We start from the raw sequence: 16669 nt of genomic DNA, 5'->3' as shown, positions 1-16669 counted from the left end.
CCACTGAAAATAACAAAGTTCTTGATGTTTTAAGATACACAAAATTAAACTTAAATAACGAACACCCTGTATACAATTTTGAAGTACTATTAATGGCTCCTTATAGAATGGTCCTTGGTTAATATGTATACCAAAAATGAGCTTCCCAGCATTTTAGTTAGACCATCTATCTGACAAAATGTTTGGAAAAAAATTAGGTTAAAAACTAACATCCGGCGAAACCAGACATAAAAATTTGTTCAAAATAAATTAGAAAGGCAAGTTTTAATTACTATACAAAATTCTAATCAATGACTTTTTCTGTTTATATAAACATTTAGAGAATCACCCTGTATACAAGATAATAAATAATAATTAATAATTACTTATTTTTTAAGTGGATACCTCAAATATATTTTAGGGATTTCATAAAAAATATATAAATAATATATACTTTTTTTAATAATTTAGCATAGTCATTTTTAAAAATGAACAAATTAATCATTATATATTGTTTTTAGTTATAAAATTAACATAATATAATTTTTTTCGACACATTTAGAAGCACCTCAAGTAAGTTTTAGTTGTTTTCAAAGTGAACTTATTTTATATAGATTTTAAGAATGATTTTGTCCAATTTCTTTCCTAATAATTCGAGAACAGAACAACAAATAAAAATATTTGAATAATTGAAATATATAAAAAATAATTTAATTTAACATCAGTTTTTAACTAACCCTGTATAATATTTGATTAACTTTTTAGATGATTACAACAATTACAATTTTTGTATAAAGATTATCTTGATTTCATTAAAGTTTACAAAATAATCAACTTATCTAGAATGAGAGATATATTCACAATTCGAATATTCCAGTATTCATAATTAGAATTTTGCAAACAGTTTATTCTAATGTTGTAATAAATCAAGTAATAAAACATTTTCAAGTAAAATGAGTAAGTAAATTCCCATGCAGAATTCATTAAAATTAAAATATAAATTTAAATATTTGAATATTCATTCATTTAAATTAGTATTCCGATATACAAAATATTTAATAAAATGAACGAATATTCGAATACTTCTACTTTAATAATTCCAAACAAAACCGGCTAAAAAATGAATCATACTTCACCCATTAGGTTTGTGTTTGTTTATAGATATAACGTCAGTGTTTAATAACATATTTATGTGAAAACTTTGAAAATCGCCATTCTACGTCAGCAACGAAATTACTTCCCGGTGCTTCGTCCTTCAATTCAGTCAATTAACTTAATTTAATTCATTGTTCAATAAACGAGTAAATTGGTTACGGTCCTGGAAAGAAGTAACAAATATATTTGATTCCCTGGTCCTTGAAAACCTTGGCAATGCTTATTCTCACACGACGGAAACAATTCCTGAATGAACCGAAGGCATCCAAGGTAAATTGCGTGTTTTCGTTGGGGCGTTCACCAGTTTAAAAATAAACCCGACCTTTTCGGATTGGACTGTAAAATTACAATGTTGATTTTGCATATTATCTTATTGCAGGGCTGAAGTGAATCGTTTTTGGCACGTTAATAAACCCATATAGCCGTGAATTTTACATATTAATCTGCTGATAATAAGAGTGCGGTTCCTTTGACTCCATAACCGATGATATCATTCGTACGATTCCGTGTCCCTAATGGCACGGCGATTAATAAGCAAAGTACTCGAGTGAAATATGAACGAATATCGATCGAATACGGGCAGTTCGTGACAAAGAAACCATTGCGGCGATTAGAGTCGGGGGTTTCGTGCACTCGCTTTTGTCCCGACGACTCTATATTTAAATCTCGAAAGTCTATAATTGCCCGAGCAAAAAGGCCAAACACTCGTTCCGACATGGCCATTTTCTTTGTGCGTCCGCTCCCTTTTGTTTTTGTCCGACAGAGTGTATTGACTCGGAAACTTTGTTGCGTTCAAGGCCGCCACCCCGGGCGGGGGTTTCCTTAAAATTGATGGGCAATCGATAGCCGAGAAGTCATAGCACTCGCTCGACCGCTCCGTTTGCTTAGTCCGGTTTAAAATGGGGCCAGTCCGTCTTGACGACATTTTTTAGCAATATTTGGTTTCGATTAATGAAATCGTAAAGTGCGTATTTAACAGTCGATGCTGAAACTCACCCTGAGAATTGGGTCAATGCAATACAATGCTAAATATACGACGGTTCAAGTATGGATGTTAGCGTTTCGATGTCTGGCACCACAAAACAAACAAAATTTTTCCAACAACTTCTTCTAATTGTAAGGTCCAGGTCGCCCACACGCCCTTAACTCTTTTTTTGATAGGCAAGCAAGGGTAAGAGATCATTTTTAACCTCGACAAATAGATGGACAATAATATGTTGCCATATTGCCATATAGAAGTGGGTCAAGGGAGACAATAGAGCAATAACTCCTATCGTGATAGCCATGTAATTTTGTAACTCAATGTCCGATCAGAAATTGATGTGATGATATGCATTTATACCGATCAATTCGTTCGTGTTGAATAATTGAGTTGCATGCTATATTGGAAGGCAATAAGCGAAGTGACATATTTATTAAAATGGATATGTAGAATACCTAATCTCTTTAGAATGAAATGGATCAATTATCCTTTTTAATACCATCAGTATGCTAAATGATAATCAGTTTTGTTGTATATTAAAAAACTCCAGAATTATGTAGAATTCAGTTAGAACAATTAAAATTTAAAATTGAAAATCAGTTAAAATAGGTCAAAAATCAAATATTGTTTTTTAATACAATTAACATGAAAAAACAGCATTAAAATATTTAAAATATTTTATTAAAGAATTCCAAAATTTTAGATTTTTATGTGAAGGTTAAAATATACATAAATTGAATTAGATCATTTAAAATATTTAACTTGAAAATCAGACAAAATCAAAAATTAATATTCTGAGTAAAATTAATTTCAAATGGTTTTGGAATAATTGTCGAACTTCAACAGCAACAAATAATTATTTATTAATTCCTTTCGTAATGTTCAGTTTTTCAGATAAATATTTTGATTCATGTTAATAAATGAAAAATTATTTTAAGAAATAATATTTTTGAATATTTCACACTCATATTTTTTGGTTTCTCACTTTAACATTTTTATTTTTATGAGTTATATTAAGGTTGAAATAAAATTAATTATTTTTAAAAACTAATTTTAGTTATCTTTTCGTTTTTAACTGACAATATTTTAAATTTTATTATCATTTTAACAATTATATTTCTCTATCTTGATATGTTCCTATTCCTTCAAATTCAATTCACAATTTATAATATATATGATATGCACTAGAGGTCATAGTTGTAACAACTTATTAAAATACAGGGTGTCCCTAAATTGAGTGCACAAAAATTAATCACATATTCTTGACCTCAAAATAGTCCTATTCTATCTAATTTACCAATATGCTTTCGATGTTTTGACGTCCTAATCTCCGTTTATAACCAAAAATTCGACATAAATATTCCACAAATTTAATTTCAGAAAGCTTGAGGGAGTATAGACTAGTATACTTGGAAAATGGCTAGAGAGATGGCCCAAAATTAATAATAAAAAGGATATTATATAAAGTGTTACGTTAAATTAAATAACACATATTTAATCATTAAAAGGTCCTCCCAAAATTAAAGTTGCTTGCAATATTTAAGTTCAGCTCAATTCTGAAAAATACATCTATTATGTAAATAAATAAAATGATAATTTCAATATTAATATTTAATATTAATGCTAATTCACATTCTTATCAAACCATTTTATTCAAACGTATGTAATCGTTATAATTATCTCTGAATCACATTAAAAATAATTATTATTCAATAAAAATAACATTTCGTATGATTTACCAAAATTTTGACAAAAACCAGATCCGGGAACGGTAATGAATCACTCCCAACATATTTTTCGAAGGTGGCCGTCGAAAAAATTCTGGCGCCGAATTTCCGATCTGGTTAGTGGCCGCTTTTAATATTTTATACGTCTGGACATCGTCCAATTTTATTCGGTATACAAATATAGTCAGATATGGTCGGGGAGCGGGTTTACATAGTCGGGGTGACTCAAAATTTTCAAATACTTCGAATTTTTTGTATGCCATGGGTTGTACACTATAAATATGTTTAGGAGGATGTTTGTTAATTTGCTCTGATGTGTTGTTGGTCACTGAAATTAAAAGGACGAATTTTGTGTTAAGATAAATATTTGGTAAAACAACAAGATTTATTTATTTAATGGTGTTTTCGTGGAGTTAACGTTTGTGTTTGAAAGTGAAAGGACTACGTTAAGTCCAAGCTAGTCTGCGAATAATAATAAAGGTTAGTGCAATTGAGAAAGTTGTCTTTTAATTACTGGTGTTTTTCTGTTGGGACATTTTATAAATGTTATTTATTTCTTTTGGACGATCTCCAGGATGTCAACGGGTTTGACACCGCAGTCGATTATTATTGTAAACTTGTAAACATTTCACATACTTAATTCACTTTTATGTTTTTTAACTTTGATGGGCTCTTTTATTAATACGACTGATTGAAGGACAAGGATGATTAGATCTTAAATCGTGTTTTGAATGAAAAGCCAATTATTAAGTTGGCTTTAATCTTAATACAAAGTTACACATATATTATATGCAATGCATAAGCTCATAAATTAAAACGTGTTTCGTTTACTGGCACAAACTAAATAGTTTAGAATCGAGCCATTGTTTTTGAACACTAAAAATAGGCAACAATAAAGCAATAAATATCTTAGGCGTTTTGATCAAGAAACAATATTTAAAGCGTGCTGACGATCAAATATTAAACTGTTTAAACACTTTTTTTATTATTGTTTGTTTAATGTATTATTTTTTTCTAGGGTAAGAGTCCGAACAACAATATTTCGTCACTTACGACATCTTCAAGGGTAAGATTATTGTCGTTATGTTATTGTGGTTTATTTGAAGGATTTGAAGTAATATCTTATCCTATTTTACATTTTCATTTTATTGAAAATTTCAAAAGGAAATTTGCTACAACATTTAAAATACTTACTAGATTATTGCCAAAATAATATATTTTAGTAAAATATGTTTCTTCAAATTATTTTTTTATTATTCAAAATTGACGTTGTATTTATTTTTATTTAAAAATTATTTTTTAACTTAATATAGTGTTTATTAGTATTTTTCATATACTAATATTAATATAATTTGAATTAAATTCTGAATTCGAATATGTAGAATATGCTTTAAAATTGTTTTTCTCTTCATAACTTACAAAATTCTAGTTTAATTATTTTTAAATTATTTTATTAGGTTTTATAGTTGATAAGTATTTTAGCCATACATCTTATTTTCTTTAAAATTTTGCATATATATTTCTGAATTTATTTAGACATAAATATAGCAACTTTAATTTTGGAAGAGAAACCCAGACAAATATTTTCCTAACTACTATTTGACCTTGAAATATATATTTAATAATACGAAAAATGATTGTCTTATTTAGCTGTTAACTCTTAGTCCTCTCTTCTTGTTCCCTTCGGTTTTAATAACGATGAATTATAATTTTTCTTATAGTTTTATTTCGACCAATGACTAAACAATTATAAAAAACACCCTTATTATATGTTTTTATTTTAAACCTTTTATTTTCACAAATTACATTTTGCTATTTTTAAAATATTTATCAGATTTAATCATTTATTAAATCCTATCTGTAATTTATATCACATCAATAAGTTGGTAATATTATTTTATATGGCAGTTAAAAATTCCATTTAAATTTATAATTTGTTAGATTAGATCATTTAAAATATTTAACTTGAAAATATATTAATAGCAGAACCATTGAAGGCCTGAGTCACTCTTAGGAAGCAAAATAGTATATAGTTAAGAAGTAAATTTTCGGGACACGATTTAGGGACACCTTGTATATCTATGTTAATTTTTAAAAATTGAAATATGTAGAAATATTTTTTTTGTATGTCTTTATTTTAATTTCCATTATTTTAAAAATGAAGTTTTGCCATTTTTAAATTATTAATACCTTAAATCAAGATTAATAATATAAAAGTTTTTATAAGAATATAAATCTATTTCCAGTTAAACATTGGTAACAAACAAAGGACTTGTTTGTGGTGGTTAAAAATATTTGGGTCGTCCAATATCAATTTACAAATTTTATTTACATCCATAACAAAGATCAATTTGCGATTTATGGACCTGTTGTAATAACAAGTGTTCATTGCGAATCTTACATTTGTCCGTGTTTCGTAACACAAATTTCGGTGTTTGTATAACGTGATTTCGATAAAATAGTCTGATGGAAAATTACATACATACTTTCAAAGTTTTTATGAAAAGTATTTTCTACGAAGTAAATGGCAATAAAAAATTTTCTACGTAATTTTCATTAAATATTTGACGAGCATTAAGTTTCTATTGTGATAAATATTTGAGTACAAATATTTGTCGGAGGCTAATCATCATTAATTAAACCTGTTGTTTATTTCGTTCTCTCATCAACCCGCCCCCAATATTTACAATTAAAATCACGTGTTTATATTTGCCCATCGGAATCAAGAAAAAACTGTCACATGTCGTTATTATCAATTATTCAATAAATTAAACCGGAGCTATCAAAAATCTGGTTAGGCACAGATATGAGCGGATCAACTATTGAACTATGGCGATAGTTAGTCTAGGAGAATGTCAGTGTGGGTTGCATAAAACGTGACGTCAATACCATCCAATCGATTTAAAACAAATCCTCTTTTATTCAATATTCAATTTGGCCAGTTTCCAGTAGTGAATCCCGGCTTTCGATGGGCTCACCGATTCGTTGAAATAAAATGTTGGGACACGTGCAGTTTACGTTATCATAAATCCATAATGAGATTGTGACGCGAACGAAATTAAACATGTCCAGGAAGTGTGCACGATTTATACGGATTCTTTCGCATTTATTTTCGTGCTTCTATTTTCAGTTTCTTTTGTTGCGACCTAGCAGGCCGGAAAATCCGTGAAACGATGGTAATTTCTTGGGATCAAATTGAGCAATTCACTTTCTCTGACTAATCACGGTTATTATATAAAGGCGGCTTGGGCAATCCTCATTATTGTTATTAAAAACTGTTTAAAACACCTAATTAGGGATTGTGTAATTTTATTGTGGGAGCAAATTATGCAAATTGTCCGCAGGCTTTGATGTTGCTTTGCCAAGTTTGTTTTTTTTTTCATAGAAGTGTTCGTTATCGTTTCGATTTGTATATGCAGCACTTTAAACTCCCGACACTTCATAAAATTGGACGGGATATAATCTATATAAAGATCCGGTTTGAGTGCCAGATAGATTTTTACAGTCAATTACCATTAAATGATATTCCTGTACAAATTAAATTTGTACAGCTGTTGTACAATTTTCATTTTTACTCGGGACCTAATCCAGACAACTTGTTAAATATTAAAGTACAAAATTGCAATGAAAAATTATCGAACATAACTCACTTTTCTTTTAAAATTAATATTAATTATGTTTTCAAGGTTGCTATAAAATTGTTTTAAAGATGACATCAAACTTTCAAATTATCTTATTTTAAATAAATAAGGTGACTAAGACTTGGATTTCATACTCAAATACTAAAATATTTTGATTTTATACTTTATTGACTACGTTGAATAATTATAGATATTTAAGTATTTTGTTTTATGAATTATATACTCGAATTAAAATTACTGTCTTAATACTTTAATTCGATTAATAATGAATAATTTAATGTAGGCTATTAATAATATTACTGTCTTAATACTTTAATTCGATTAATAATGAATAATTTAACGTAGGCTATTAATATATTTAATTAATTTCAAATATTCATTAAGCATAATTAAATTGTCTGAAAGTATTCTTTAAAATATTGAATAATTTAAAGTAGGCTAATAAATATATTTAAATATTTCCGAATATTCATAAAGGATAATTAAACATTACCAGAAAATATTTTTGAAATTAATGAATAATTTAAGGTAATCTAATAAATTAACTTATTTTTCATAAAAATTGTTCAAATTTAATTTAATAAAGTAATTTATTTGAATATTTGATTAATTGAATATTAAAATATGTTATTTATGACTTTTATTCTGTAATTAAAATAGTAATACTGTTTGAAATCAAATAACCAATTAAATTTCTTTAAAATATTCTTTAAATTAATGAATTATTTAAGGTAATATAATAAATTAATGAGTATTTTTTATTTTTCATAAAAAAATTCAAATTTAATATAATAAAAGCAATTTATTGGAATATTTGAATAGTTAAATATTAAAATATGTTATGACTTTTATTCTGTAATTAAAACATTAATACTGTTTTAAATAAATTAACCAATTAAATTTCCTTAAAGAATTTTTTAAAATAATGAATAATTTAAGGTAATCTAATAAATATACTTAAATATTTTCGAATATTCATAGTGTATAATTAAATTGTCTGAGAGTATTCTTTAAATTAATGAATAATTTAATAAATTAATTTTAATATTTTCGAATTTTCTTAAACAAACTCCAATTAAAATATTAATGCAGTTTGAAATAAAATTATTGCCCTAAATTATTTTTTAAAATAATGAATAAATTAAGGTAAACAAATTAATGAATTTAAATATTTTCGAATTTTCATAAAGCAATATTAAATTGTCTTAAAGTATTCCTTAAAATAATGAATATTTTGAGGTGGGGAAAAATAATTATAGTATTCCTGGAAATTAAATATTTAAATACTGATTCACTTAAGATTCCAAATATAATCAATAATTTATAAAAAATAAAAAAGCAATTCTCTTTTGACTTGAACTGAATAACTGAAAAAACTTACCCGTTACCGAAAAATGGCTGAAAAATCGAAAAAATGGATTAACCAAGTTGCCGGTACAGTTAACATAAAACAGTACAATTCCCACAAACCACTCCGCCGTTATTTCGCCTGTTGTTTTTACATTTTAATTAAATTAATCTTAGTTGACTTAGGTCAGTAATCAGCAGTGGCAACAGCATTGGAAAAAAAAGAAGAATTAAACATTCGATCGCGGTCGCCACAAACCGGTATCAATTTACACGAAATCCCGCAACGGTGCCCACGAAATTGTGTCCCGTCGAATCGTCAATTGTGCGAGTAAGAAAGTTAACATTTTTCTTCGGTTTCAAATCGAGAACAATGCGTACAAGTTTTGTTCACCTACTTATCGCCGGGAAATCTTTGCGCCGAGATCAAAATTAGTCGTACCGCTAATTATAGGCGGCCGTTGTCGAAATTCGTCTCTAATAATAGCGTCCCACAACTTTAATTATCGTGCCTCTGTGGGACGGACGGTGATTGATTATTTTTGGAGATCGTTGCCGAGGTCCAAATTTCAAAAAATACCCACCATGCGACAAACATATTGTTTTAAAATCCCTGCCAATGGTTCGAAAACAATGTCCGGACGTGTTCGCCCCACGTGTGTGGAGCACATCGGACGAACGGTGGGAGATCGATCGTTTCCAAACTGATGCATCGGCTGATTGTGTTTTGGTGCAGCGGATAAACAAACACTCACTATTTTTGTCGGTATCGATTTCCCTACCGGTTATCTACCTCAATTTTTCGGGTGTTATTATATTTTTGATTGGTGTCAAGATCAAGGGTGGGGCAAATATTTATAGGAAAGTGCAAGCTGAAATTGTGTCAGTGTTTCAGCTCTTTAGTCAAGTAAGAATTTATATTCTATTTTACTTATAGATTAGAATTTTTAAACAATTAGTAGTACGGATTTTAATAATAATAGAATTTATCAAATATACAGGGTGAGTCACAGATATGTTACGAAAAATGTGATGTCAATTGAAACAAAATTTGTTATAAAAGTTTTTATTTAAAATTTAAGGTAATCTAATAAATTAACTTATTTTTCATAAAAAATTTTTCAAATTTAATTTAATAAAGTAATTTATGTGAATATTTGATTAGTTGAATATTAAATATGTTGATTTATGACTTTTATTCTGTAATTAAAATAGTAATACTGTTTCAAATCAAATAACCAATTAAATTTCTTTAAAATATTCTTTAAATTAATGAATAATATAAGGTAATATAATAAATTAATGAGTATTTTTTATTTTTCATAAAAAAAATTCAAATTTAATATAATAAAAGCAATTTATTCGAATATTTGAATAGTTAAATATTAAAATATGTTATGACTTTTATTCTGTAATTAAAACATTTTGGTAAAAATCTCTATTAAAATTGGTTTATATTTAGGGAGTGCTATTGGCCATCGAAAAACTTTTTAATAATGAATTTAATTACACTTAAATACACATGGTGTTCTACTAAAAATAACGAAATTATTGATGTTTTAAAATCCACAAAATTAAACGTAAATAATGAACACCCTATATAAAATTTTGGTGTACTAATAACGGTTGTTTATAGGTTGACTCTTGTTTAACGTGTATGCTTAAAATGAACTTTCCAGCCTCAAAACTGATAGTTTTTACAGATATTTTAGTTAGACAATCAAGCTGTCAAAAATTTTTGGAAAAAAAAAATTATTAACCCTAATAACTAAACTATTTGATTTAAGGACATTGTATGGACATTTTATATGCAGTTACATGAAGAATTTAAAAATCCATAAAAAATGACACATTGATGTAATTTTGATAATATTTTATATTTTTTTTTATTTAGATAAATATTTTTGAGTAAATTTGGTAAAGCGGAATTTTTATCTCCTAGAAACAAGAGTTACAAAACTACAACAAATTATGTATCATTTATAAGTTAAAAAATAGTTAATACAAAAAAAAATGTATGTGATTTTATAATATAAATAAAATAAAACAATGTGAAATAAATTTTGACATAGCAAAAAGCCCAAGTTATACAAATTTAGAATTAATTGTGTTCTTCTGACACGTGAAGTACATTGGAAAAAATAAGGACATTTTTTTGAATGGGTTATAATTATTTTAAAATGGCACAATTCTTTATTGTTTTGCAGCTTTAGAAAAGCTCTCTTTATGAGACAAACATTTTTATGACACTACATACACTACATCTTACTGCCAAAATTTTTGTTTTGAATTAAAGTGAATTACTATGTGCATAATAGCCAGTAAATCAGTTTTATAATCCCACCAGAGCCATTCGACTCATGTTGCAGAATATAAATATGAGTATTTAAAGAAGTATGAACGTTAAAAAAACATTGTCGTTGTCATGCTACGTTGTAAATATTGTGTAAATACTGACAAGACAATTTTCATGCGAATTAATACATTGTATAGTATAAAGTTATCCATATTTTTTACATTGAATTAAATATTTAATTTATTTAATGCTCTTAATATTATTATTAAATTATTTTTTATCAAAATTAATTTTAAAATTGTGATAATTTATCACTACTTTTATTTTTTACAGACTAATGTACAATTAAAAGTTTATTTGAATATCACATTAATTGTTTATTTATTTTATTTTTTTGTAATTTTATAATTGAAAAAATAACTGAAAGTAAACCAAGTTTCTGTGCATTAAAAACATTTATTTCATTATATTTAATAAAATATTTCATGTATATATTGATTAATATTAAAATTAATAGAATTATTTAGAAATATATTTTGTGGGAATAATATATTTTTTTACCTAAGAAAAAAATCTGAAATCAAATCGTTTCATTCAAGATTACCAACGTTAAAATATTCATTTAATTAACTAATTATAAATATTAATATTATTTAATTTAATTTCATATGTTGATTAATTTTAGTTAGAGAGATAATTTATATAAATATTTTTTAATCAAGTACTTTTGAGAAAAATTTTATCAGAATAATTTCATATACTGAATAATTTTAAAATTAAGAAGATAATTTATATACTTATCCATTTAATTATTTTTCCCAGAGATATTTTGCAGGAAATTTTCTTTATCTTATAAACAAATAACTGAAAGAAAATCTTTTCCTTCAAGTTTATGTGCATTATTTAACTATAATATTTTTTTAAAATGAAATATTCTTTAGAAATAAATTTAATAATACTGAACTATTCTTAATAATATTTTTAATCATGTTTGATGAGAAAAAGTGCGTTTTTTAAGAATATACACACTAAAAATAATTACTGGTTAATTATAGTTAATATTATTATAAATAAATTATTTTTGAAAAATAGTTAATTGTCAGATAATGCATCTCAAATATTGATTAGTTTTAAAATTAAAGAAATCATTTTTATATTATAAAGTTTATTTGCCTTACAACTTTTATTCATTTATAATTATATTATGTATTTGTGTAGACGTATTAAATATGTTTAAGAAAAAGTTCATTATGAGATAAAATATTTCATGTACTGATTATTATTCAAATTAGGGAGATAATTTATGTACTTATCTATTTAATTATTTTCCTATATTATATTTTGTAGAAATAACAACTCAGTAAAAATAGTTTTTTTCCAATTTTATATGAATTCATTTATTTTATTTTATTATTTATATTTTGGTAAATAATTAATTTTAATATAAAGGGATTACTTATATATTAATTTATCTTATTATTTGTCTGTATTTTATAAAAAATAACAAAAAGAAATTCGTTTCTTTCAAGCTTATTAACTGCATAATATTTTTAGAAAATATACTGATACTGTTTAATTTAAAGAAGAGAGAATTTAGAGAAATGATTTATATATTAATAATTTTTTTTTAAACGATATTTTGTAGAAATGTTAATTTTCCTATTACTTAGAAAGCCTTGGCTGAAAGCTTCAAGTATTATTACCGATAAATATATTTTTTACTGTCGTAACAGTGTATTTATTTAATCGATAGTGAAAAAAATGTTTTCACGCTATCACTTTTATTATATCCCGAAATACATTATACAAAAAAAATGTCTAGACTTGATATCACTAAAAAAATAATTTAATATGCACAGTTTTTGTACATTCAGTTGGCAGGAAGCCATGCAAAAGCCTAATCCGATTGTATCGATACACGAAATTGCCCGCGAATCGTTTTTCACAGGTCGTCGACACCGCAATCAACATTTAATCGATTCGTCGACAAAAATTCAACTTCGTTCGTTCGTATCAATCACGACCGACGTACTAGTTTCAATAAAACGCAACGTAATCTGTTCCGTCCGTAAAACGTTCGATTTGAAATTGAAATTGTTATTATTTCGATTCCATGCCTAAATAAAAAGCACGAATTGTTTTTCGCCACGTCACAGGCGACGTGTTAATATTTTGGTGAGCTGGGATGCCCACACAGGACCTGGACCCGTGATCGCATTGTTTCCAGGGGACTTTTCGTCGACTTTTTGGTGCCGTCATCGGTGGCGTTGATATCGTTTTTCCGACGCCCACTTTCGGTTTTTCTGTTATGTTGTTTTGGATTGCACCCGTGAGTCCGTTTCCTGCACAGGTGTCGGGACGACGCCCACCGTCGCTGTCGAGTGATATTTCCATATTTGATGAATGCGGTTCGCGGTGCCAATTAGACTCGCGAATACGTTTGCCAATCGTTTCGATTATGCGGTCCCAATATTCGAGACACGTGCGAATTTTTAATCGGATTCGATTAGTCATCGATGCGCTTTTAGTATTGTTTGGTTTGTCGGGCTTTTGTTTTGATTTGGCTATTAAATAATTCACAAACACTCTTCACAAATCGCAAATTTATTGATAATAAATCAGGAAATTGATTCTGCTTTGAATACGATAAATATTAAAATAAAATTTAACTGAAAGTAAATCATTTCTTTGGGTTAATTTTTCACTCAATGATATTATTTTAAATTAATTATATAAAAAAAATATTGTTTGATAAACTATTGGAAACATTGATAAATGTTTAAACTTAAAAATTAAAAAAAAAATGGTAATTTGTATAAAAATTAATACTTATTATTATTTTTTTTTTCTAATAACATATTTTATTAAATCACTAATTTTTCTGTAGCTTAGAAAAAATAACTGGATGCAAATTGTTTCTTTTAAATTTCTATACATTAAAAATACTTATTTAACAATACTTAATATTGAATTGTTTTTGAGAAAAATTTATTATGAGATAAAATATTTCGAATATTAATTAATTTTAAAATTAAAGAGATAATTTATATAAGAATTATTTTTTTTTTCCTAATAAGTTACTTTATAGAAATATTCATCTTTCTGTAACTTAGAAAATAATCTGAAAGCAAATCGTTTCTTTTAAATTTCTATACATTAAATATTAAAAAATTAAATTGTAAAAAATAGATATTAAAATTAATAAAATAATTATCAAAATCATTTTTTTTTCTTATTAGTTTTCTTATAGAAATATTATTTTATTTGTAATTGAAACTGAATAACTGAAAGAAAACTGTTTCTTTCAGGTTTTTATACATTAATAATAATTATATAATCGCTGAGAAAAAGTGTTATTTTAATATATAGAATTTAATCTTGTAATATTTTTTCTAATAATAAACTTTTTAGAAATGTTATATTTTATTTTTAAATACATTAGAAAATTAATTTAAAGTTAATCGTTTTGTGTAATTATATTGTAGTTTTGTGTAGGTATATAATTTTACTCATTATGGTATAATTTAATTATCTATTATTATAAAAATATAAAGCTGGATAATTCTATTGTTCATTTTTTATCTACAAATATACCAATTATCACATATTATCACATATCATGAGATAAAAATATATCTTAACAACCACTAAAAAATATACACATAATAAAAATATTAACGACTATTTTTTTATAATTACAGATTAATTAAAAAGACGTTCCACTTCAGGTTAGTCACATGTCCTTAATAAGTTTCTATATTTAAACACGACACTGTACAATTAAAAAATAATTTGTAGCAGGAACATTAAATTATAATTTCCTCAGTATCAATTAGACTGACCACTCGACCAAAGATTACGTGTTATCATACGTAAAAAGAAACAAAACGAACCGATTGTGGTCGTAACACGAGGAAGAAAAATCATCGTTTATAATTAAAATCGTACTCGTCATTGCCAAATCGATCTAATTAATTGCACCGTTGACTGATGAGATTTATTCACGATCTGGCTAATTTTCCATTCTAAATTTTCATTGAGCCGTGTTTATTTTTGTATAATATTGAAATAGAGACCTCGTTTGTTGTTCCTCGTTCAATGTTAACAAAGAAGTACCCGCAATCGGTACTGAAAATAAATTAACGACGACCCTGAATGAAAAATCGATTTGTCGCATGAATAAAGCGTTTTTACTCACCGAGTCGTGAAAGTCGCGTTGATATTTTCCTGTTGATAAATTTGGCCGGCGAAGTCTAAAATTAATTGTCGAAAATTACGAATTCCAACGTGGCCCGTCTAATTTCGTACCTTTCGTATTTATTTTAACTTCGATTTATTTCTGAACCGTTTTCAAAGTAAATAACAGGAATCGATGTGTATTTTAACGTGCTGCCCAACAGCACAAATCGACATTTAATTTCCATTTGTCTCACGATAAGCGACAAAGAAGCTGCTTAACAAGACCCACTTACAACATTCGAACGAATTATGCAATTTGTCTATCAAATTAAAGTCGAGCCTGTGTGACTCACAGATTCGTCTGCCGCTTCAAATTTACCATTTATCTTTGGCGTGTTGAACGCAATCAAATTGCTTTGCCGTGGGATCCGAAAATGAATCCTGCTAAATCACCCAATTCGCAGGTTTCTTGGTTGTGCTAAATGCGAACGCAAATCCGAATGACTCTGGAAAATCGATCGGTAACGGTGTTAATTTTTAAACAAAACGCGGTTTTTAGTTGAAAACTGGCCCGTGAAAGAAAACTGGCTGAGTTTTTCTGTGTCGAAAGACGCAACGAGTTGTTAATTGGTGTTGCAACAGTCGATTACTGGTTTTATCTTAATAATAGGTGAACTTGCGTAATTATAACGGACCGGATTCCGTTTTAATTGTTGAATTGTTTAAATAATAATAATTGTAGAGTTGGTTGTAAATTTCAAACAATTAAAGTAAAACTTAGTAATTACTGTTTCAAATTACTTCAGAATAATTTATGTTATATTTTTTTCTACCTTAATCATTGAACTAAACAAAGAAAATGGTTAATTATTAAATATTAATAATTATCAATTTTTAATATAATCTAAACTATTATTTTGTTCATCTGTCTTGAATGTTAAATATATATGAATAATTTAAAAAATTCTTTTCTTTAAAAAAATTTAAAACCTTAATATAAATTAGTTTTTATTTCTTGCATATATATATATATATATATATAAACTTTAGATTCAAACATGTTGAATAAATTTACTTCTGACAAATTATCTGTGGATCTTTTTAAGCTTTTTTAGAATCTACGAATTTTTTAATAACAAATATTTTTCAATAATATAAAAAGGTAATTAAAGTATTATATATATTGGATTTCAAAAAATGTTGGATAGTTGACATTTGTAATAATGATTATAAAATATGCTTCAATGGAATAATTGATTATTTTATTTTTCTCAATATTTTATTATTTCATTAAAGGAAAATTAAGTTTAAAATCATCAAAATCATTTTTAAGAGGAATTTTCCTTTTTGTTTTTAGGCAAAT

At 26.4% G+C, this 16669-nt stretch overlaps 1 protein-coding gene across 2 annotated transcripts in view; it reads left to right on the top strand.

The window, feature by feature from the left end:
* The window catches only part of LOC109595650 (inositol hexakisphosphate kinase 1), a 37535-nt gene that overhangs the window by 1668 nt on the left and 19198 nt on the right, over window positions 1-16669 (top strand). Inside the window, exon 1 of one of the 2 annotated variants that reach the window (XM_049968037.1) lies at window positions 14824-14855. The exons of the other annotated variant lie outside the window; for it this stretch is intronic. The gene's annotated coding sequence lies outside the window, so the exon portion shown is untranslated. Of the gene's footprint in view, window positions 1-14823; window positions 14856-16669 lie in introns of those variants that run through there. 2 annotated transcript variants of the gene reach the window in all.

This window comes from Aethina tumida, chromosome 5 (genome assembly GCF_024364675.1).
Source record: "Aethina tumida isolate Nest 87 chromosome 5, icAetTumi1.1, whole genome shotgun sequence".
Classification (NCBI taxonomy): domain Eukaryota; kingdom Metazoa; phylum Arthropoda; class Insecta; order Coleoptera; family Nitidulidae; genus Aethina; species Aethina tumida.
This window is presented reverse-complemented; position numbering and strand designations above follow the sequence as displayed.